We start from the raw sequence: 7,997 nt of genomic DNA, 5'->3' as shown, positions 1-7,997 counted from the left end.
GTTTATTAATTAATACATTGACGTTCAGCTTTCTCTTGAGTGTTCTGTGATTTTGGTAGGTGTAACCAAGAAGCCCTAAATTTAGTCAACTCTTTGACCCTTGCAGCACTGAGATTCTGCAAAGCTAAGAAGACTCTGTATTGCCATTAATTAATTAAAAATATATATGTCAGGTATGAGAGAGGTCTCTGGTTAGCCATTCCATCAACTTTCCCTGATAACACCTAATTTTGTCTCTGCCTTCTTTCAATTTCAGTAAGTTACTGTTTAACTACATGTGCCTTGTGAGGTTGCTTCTAATAATAATAATAACCATTCCCCTCCCCTCTCATGTAACGATGTGGTCATACGCATACCAATTCACCTTATCTGTAAAATAAGAATGTGGAGCTAAAGAGTATCTAAATTCCTTCCAGCAGTAATAGAACCATATTTATTAATAATTATCTTGACAGATTAGTGTATGTAGAAGACACAGGGGCTCTGGGAATTGAGAAATGGTAGAGGTCACTTGATAGTTGAGATATAAGCTCGAACAGGGCTTTGCAAGGAAGAACACTGGAACACACAGCATTAAGAACGTGAGAATATTGTACTGAAAATAAACTTGCAATTCACAACTTTGTGCAGGGCTCTCTCTGTTCACAGCCATCTCTTCACAGCTGTCTCATAGCCATTCAGAGTAAAGAAAGAGCCAAGCCCTCATTACTGACATCACACCTTACTGACATTTAGAATGTGAAGAAATCACTTCCTGAAAGACAGGTGAGAGTTAAGCTTTCATTTTCTAAGGCAGCTGATAGTGTTTGAGACAACTCCTCGACTGACAGCTCAGTTTTACTGACAAGGCTGCATCCATGATCCTCCCTCTACCCTGTGATCAATGCCTTGACTTTGACAGCCCTGTTGCCACTCTGCACAACTTCAGAAAAAGGAAGAGAAATGGATGTGCACTGTCCCAGTCCAGTTGTAGTTCTGCTACCACCTAGCATACTCCCTCCATTATCTTTGATGTCTGCAGCCTAGATTGTGTCACTTCATCCACGGCCCCAGTTACATGGCTGCAATGCACTCTGTTTTTTCATAATGTTATATTTTACTTTAAAAATATGGAGCACTTCACAAATTTGCATGTTCTCCTTGTACAGGGGCCATGCTAATCTTTTCTGTATTGTTCCAATTTTCATTGCTCTCTTAATAACAGCAAGCTAAAGTAAAACTTCTCAGAATAAGGTAACAGATAAACAACTAACACCATTATGAAGAGAAATCTTTTTCTGCAGATCTATGGACACTTTCTTTTATTAAATTAATTCTTACATATGGGGCACTTGAAGGAGCAAAGGGCATTTACAAATGTAAATAGGAAACATTGTTTGAAGCACCGATTCTATCTACTCATTACAAAGTTAGCATTTAAGGAATAATTATCTTCTACCTACACTATCTGCTTTCAGCAAAGGTTGGAAGTAATCATGAGCTGCCTCTGATATGTGTAACAAAATCAATTTTGGTTCTTGGACCAGCAGGCCTTGTTTGATCTGGGATTAAAGTGGCACTCAAAGGATTTGGTGTTTTCAATTTTTAACTATGGATAACTCTTAAATTTGTTCCTACAAGCTACTTTAAGACAAACCATTGGACTTTAAGTTTCTGAAATTCAAGGTTAAACTCATTTGAGAATAATCGTGTTCCACATTTTATTTCCTTTATTTCTAAATGAAAATAGGAGGTTTACATTTCCATGGATGCCTTCAACTTTACTGATAAAAAGTGTTAATTATTACTGTTAGTCTGAAATAGGGAAAGCTTTTCTTTTTCTTTTTTTTTAACCTGTGGACTCTGAAGAAACAAGTGGTAGTACATGCAGTATACAGTATCAGGAAGGACTTATGATAAAATGTGTTCAACATTTCATTTTACTCTCTGTATTAAATAGGGAAAATCAAGAAAGAAGTAAAGCAATGAAGTCTAACCTGCTTTCAATGGAAAATAGATTATTTTATAAATTGTAACACATTCCTGGTACATAGTATCTGCTCATATATCCATAGCATTTGTGATCAATAATTTATTGAACAACCTGGAATTTGTTCTTTATTAAATTATTCTTCATTTTATTTAGGAAGAAAAACAATGATTTCATCCTCTGATAAGCTAAGTTCACAAAATAATAGTAAACAAAAATAGAAAAATCTTAATGGTTATCTGTTCGTAAATTTAAAAATTGCTTTATTATTAATCTCCTTTGGTTGCCCAATGATGGCAAATGTCTCATCACTACTTCTCTCTGCTGCTGCCCCCAAACTCTGTACATAATTTTGCATTATAATAAAAAAAAAGAAAATTACAAACTGTATTTCTTGAAAACGGAGTTTAATTAATGACTGACCCTTCATTAAGAGAGAACTTCAACCTGTGCTAATGGGGATGACAAGCCAGCAGGTGCAGGAGTATGTTGGGGAGGTGAGTTAGAAGTACAGTGAGATGATGAAGCTACAGTGGACTTATGGGCTGTGGTAAAGGATACACACACACACATACACACACACACACACACTCAACGGGACAGATGAATAGAGTTTAAATTGTGGAGAACTTTGAAGTTGGGCTGAGGATCATTAACTTGGTTTTGTATGAAATAGACTGCTATTGTCACATAGGAGCAGAAAATGTTATATATAGTTTCCTATAATCTCTACAAATGCATTCACCATTACTGCAAAGTCTACATAATTAGCATTTTTTTACAGTGGTGTAAATGGCAAGGAATGCTATGAGTTCCATTTTACCATTACCCTTCAGTTTAAAATTTTTCACTTAAAATTGTTTACATGAAATCTGCCTGAGTGATTTTGCCTAATGGAATATGCAACTCTGATTATCTGGTGTAGCCCTTAACCTCAAGTAAGACTTCAGGAAATCCCTAAAAGCGATCATGACCCAGAAAAAGCCCATGTGCATTGCAACATTCTTGGAGAGAAAGAAAAGTCCTAATTACAATATTAAATGTATCTAGTCTTATCCAAATATTTCAAGACTGTGAATTTAAAAAAAAATCTCCAATATTTTGCTGCCATTAAGTTTTAAAGAAAATCTTTCTTTAAAATGTAATAAGCAATAAAATCTTCCTGTTTGCTTGAAATTTTATTTCCTACATTAAATGCTTTAATATTTATTTAAAATGCTTTTCAGACTTATGACTGTGTCAGTATACTAGATGCAATAAGTTCTTAAGTAAATAGCTTATGCAAATTTTAAACCTGTCACATATCTGACTTGGTCAGGCTTTGCATTTCATTTTTCCCTACGTATAGTATAAAACATAGAGTTATTTTGTTATTTTGTGTATTTAGAATGCAACTGACTCCAAAAAGCAAAAGACCCAAGAAAATATGATAGTACCCACCTTATGCCAGGTGGATACTGTTCAAGACCTCCAATGGATGCCTGAAACCATGGATAGTACTGAACTCTATACATACAGACATATGATAAAGTTTAATTTTAACTTAGGCACAGCAAGATATTAACAACAATAACTACTAGTAAAATGGAGCAATTGTAACAATCTACTCTAAATAAGTTATGTAAATGTGGTCCCTCTATCTTTCTCAAAATATGTTATTGTATAGCACTCACCTATTTTCAGATGGCAGTTGACCATGGGTAACTAAATCAGCAGAAAGTGAAACTGGATAAGAAGGGACTACTGTACATAAACAAAAAGAAGCATAACATAAACATAACAGGAAGTCCAGAAGGTAAGACAATTGAAAAATTCAATAATGTAATGACTCCACAATGTCATCATTTGACCTCTCTGCTCTGCTGTCTGAAATTAAATAGCTAATTCTTACATGGTTGCAAAAAGGCTGCAGAAATTTAAGGCATCAGTTCACTGCACAGTAATTTCTTAAGGCTAGAAGACAGTGAATACTTTGTTTTAGTCTCTTTTTAAAGTAAAGAAAACCTCCTAGAAGCCTCTCACCAAACTTCTCTTTACATTCCAGTAGGCATAACTGCATTCCATTCACTGTCCTCCGCCTAAACCAGACACTGGGAAAGAGAAAAGGATTATTGTGGAATTGTTTTGATTGTTAGACTAATGTAGATCCACATCCTATTTGCTCCAATTCAGGAACAAATTTGGGATTTTGTGAGCAAAGATGGGGTTTGAAGGAATAAAAGGTGACATTCTGTACAACACAGTAGTTGAAAAGTGACAAGATATTCATCCATACATGCACATTTTAAAATCTACTGGAGTATTTGCCACAAAGATTAAGATTCTTCTGTTTAAATGTGATCAATTTTGGCCCCAGAGTTAAGGATCTCAAGTTCGGACTGTTTGAAGGAATTTAACATTATATATGTTTATAAGAAATCTGGGTTTTATACTAACTCCCATATTCCCAGTTTTTATAAAATCTGGCTTTCAAACAAAGTTGTCATCTGTTTCCCCAGCAGTTCAGAGAAATATAATATCACATGTAAGCCCTAAATGTCACTGAAAACACCACTCTCACTTTCCTAGGTCCTGGTTTGAAAAGGTTTCTTAAGTCATTTAAAGCAAAAGCACAAGCAAACAAAAACTTCAGTATGGTTCCATTTGAAACAAAAATCAGTAGTAATTGCTTCAGACTTTATAGATTTTAATTGTAAATTTATCTGTTTCTCAAAAGAGAAACAAAAACTTTAATATTCTTGTATCATGTGGTTATATGGCAGCAACCAAATAATTAGGCAGTAAAAGCAGATTTGGGGTCATAGTGACACAAAACACAAATCTAGTGAGTGAAATGGTAGTCTGCAGCCATTGATATCTGATAGGCTTAGCACTCCAGCCTCTGTATCCCAAAGCAATCAGGCACCATTTTTGTAAAGTTCCATCTGCTTTTAATAAGAGCTCCTCATGCTATGCAATTGATATTAAAAATTTTTGAAAAAGCAACCAAGGAAAGATATTTCCTCCCCAAACTAATTTAGTATCATTTTAAATATTAGAATCTACTGAATGCTAATACATGTTAGTTTCTGATTACTTTTTAGGCATGAATCCACCTTACTGGACCCAAAGCATAATTAATTACAAAAAATCTTTAGCTATTGTCATACAGAATCTAATAAGTAAAATGTTCACAGCAGTCAGAAATCATTAAAAATTTCTCCGGAAAAGTAAAGGGATACATACTTATACTTATGATGAGCTATCTATGAACAGATCATGCAGTTTCTAAATAGTCAGTTTATTTTCACAACAATTTTCTGAGGTGTGAACTACTATTCTTTTTAAAAAATATTGTTTTTAATCAACACATAATAATTGTACATAATTACAGGGCACAGTGTGATATGTTGATACATGTATACAATAGGAGATAATCAAATGAAGATAATTAGAAAATCCATCACCTCAAACATTTATCACTTCTTTGTGTTGGGAGCATTCAAAACCTTGGCTTCTAGCTATTTGAAAATATACAATAAATTGTTAACTATAATCACTCACAGTGCTATAGAACGCTAGAACTTATTCCCCCTATTTAGCTATAATCTTGTATTCTTTAACCAGCCCTCTCTTTATATCTCCTTTAACCCTACCCTTCCTAGCCTCTAGTAACCACTTGCCTCTCTACTTATATGAGATCAACTTTTTTAACTTCCACATATAAGGAGAACATGCAGTATTCATTTTTCTGTGCCAGAGTTATTTCACTTAATATAATGTGCTCCAGGATCATTGATGTTGCTGCAAATAACTGGATTTCATTCTATTTTATGGCTAAGTAGTATTCCATTGTGTACATATACATTTTATTTTTTCATTCATCTGTTGATGGACGCATAGGTTGATCCCATGTTTTGGCTATTGTAAATAGTCCTGTAATAAACATGGAAGTACAGATGTCTCTTTAACACACTGATTTTCTTTTTTAAGATATATATCGAGTATTGGGATTCGTGGATCACAGGATAGTTCTAATTTTAGGTTTTTGAGGAACCTCCATACTGTTTTCTGTAATGGCTATACTAATTTGCATTCTCACCAATAGCATATGAGTTCCCCTTTCTCTGCCTCCTTGACAACATTTGTTATTTTATTTTATTTTATTTTATTTTATTTTATTTTATTTTTTGTCTTTTTGATAATAGCCATTCTAACCAGGGTGAGATGATATCTCCTTGTTGTTTTGGTTTGCATTTCTCTGACAATTAGTGATGTTGAGTATTTTTTAATATGCTTATTGGCCGTTTGTATATCTTCTTTTAAGAAATGTCTATTCAATCGTGCTATGGTTAACGTTTGTCATCAGGAAAACTCAGGTTGGAATTTGATTTCCAATGTGACGGCATTGGGATGTGGAGCCTAATGGGAGGTTTTTGAGTCATAGGAGTGGATACCTCATGAATGGCTTGTGATATTCTTGTGGTAGCGAGTGAATTCTCTCTCGCACTAACTCTCTCTCAATTCAATTTGTTCTCTTGGAATGTTTCTATGATAGTTGGTTGTAATAAAGTCAAGATGCCCCTTGGGTTTTGTTTTTTCATGTGTCTGCTTCCCCTTTGACCTTCTCTACAAAATTACGACATAGCATGAAAGCCCTCTCTAGAAGCCAAGGACATGCCTTTGAATTTCCCAGCCAGTAGAACTATGAGCTAAATAAACCTCTTTTCTTTATAAATTACCTAGTCTCAAGCATTCTTTACAGCAACAGAAAATGGACTAAGATAATTTTCCCATTGTTTTAATTGGATTGTTTGTATTTTTTTTTGTTTGTTTGTTTGTTTGTTTGCTGCTGCTCAGTTGTTTGAGTACTTTGTATATTCTGGGTATTAATTTATTGTCAGATGAACAGGTTACAATATTATCTCCTGTTCTGAAGGTTATCTCTTCACTCTGTTGATTGTTCCCTTTGCTATGCAGTACCATTTTGGTTTTATAAGGTCCAATTTGTCTATTTTTTATTAAGTTGTCTGTGTTTTGAGGTCTTGTCTATAAAATATTTGCCCAGACCAATATCCTGAAGCATTTCCAATTTTTTTTCCTAGTCATTTCATAGTTTCTGGTATTACATTTAAGTCTGTATCCATTTTGGGTTGATTTTTGTATATGGTGAGAGATGGAGGCTCTAGTTTCATTCTTCTGCATATGGATATCCAGTTTTCCCAGCATCAGTTATTGAAGAAACTGTCCTTTCCTCAATGAATGCTTTTAGTACCTTTGTCAAAAATTAGTTGGCTGTGAATATGTGGATTTATTTCTGGGTTATCTATTCTATTACATTGGTCCATGTGTCTGATTTTATGCCAACACCATGCTGTTTTGGTTACTACAGCTTTGTAGTATATTTTAAGGTCAGGTAGAGTGATGCCTCCAGCTCTGCTCTTTTGCTCTGAATGGCTTTGACTATTTGAGTCTTTTGTGGTTCTATGCAAATTTTAAGATTGTTTTTTCTATTTGTGTGAAAAACGTTATTGGCATATTATTAGGGATTGCCTTGAATCTGTAGATCTCTTTGGGTAGTATGTTCATTTTAACAGTATTATTCCTTCCAATTTATGAATATGGAATATCTTTTCATTTGGGGGCCTTGGGCTGTTCTTGCTTTTATACTCCCCTCTTAGCACTGCTTTTGCTGTATTCCATAGGTTTTGGTATGTCATGTTATATTTCCATTTGTTTCAATACATAATTGTATTTCCTTCCTAGTTTGTCATTCAGGACCATGTTATCTAAATTCTATTATTTATATAATTTAAAAATTCCTTTTATATTAATTTCTAGTTTTAGAATATTCTAACTGTGGTTAGAAAAGATACTTGATATGGTTTGAATTTTTGAAAATTTGTTGAGACTTGTTTTGTGGTTCAACATGCAGTCAATCCTGCAGAATATTTCATGTGCTGATAAAAATAATCTATATTCAGCAGCTGTTGGATCAAATGTTCTTTAAAGTCTGTTAAATCCATTTGTTCTATGGTGCAGTTTAAAC

The 7,997-nt window shown here is 34.0% G+C and overlaps 1 non-coding gene across 1 annotated transcript; it reads right to left on the bottom strand.

The window, feature by feature from the left end:
- Nucleotides 1-1,103: 1,103 nt before the first annotated feature.
- Nucleotides 1,104-1,205, bottom strand: LOC115895853. The gene has a single exon (XR_004055948.1). It is a non-coding gene; the product is annotated as a U6 spliceosomal RNA (small nuclear RNA).
- Between the last annotated feature and the right edge of the window lie 6,792 nt (nt 1,206-7,997).

This window comes from Rhinopithecus roxellana, chromosome 2 (genome assembly GCF_007565055.1).
Source record: "Rhinopithecus roxellana isolate Shanxi Qingling chromosome 2, ASM756505v1, whole genome shotgun sequence".
Lineage (NCBI taxonomy): Eukaryota > Metazoa > Chordata > Mammalia > Primates > Cercopithecidae > Rhinopithecus > Rhinopithecus roxellana.
The sequence above is the reverse complement of the archived record's forward strand: the minus strand, read 5'-3'. Positions and strand labels throughout refer to the sequence as shown.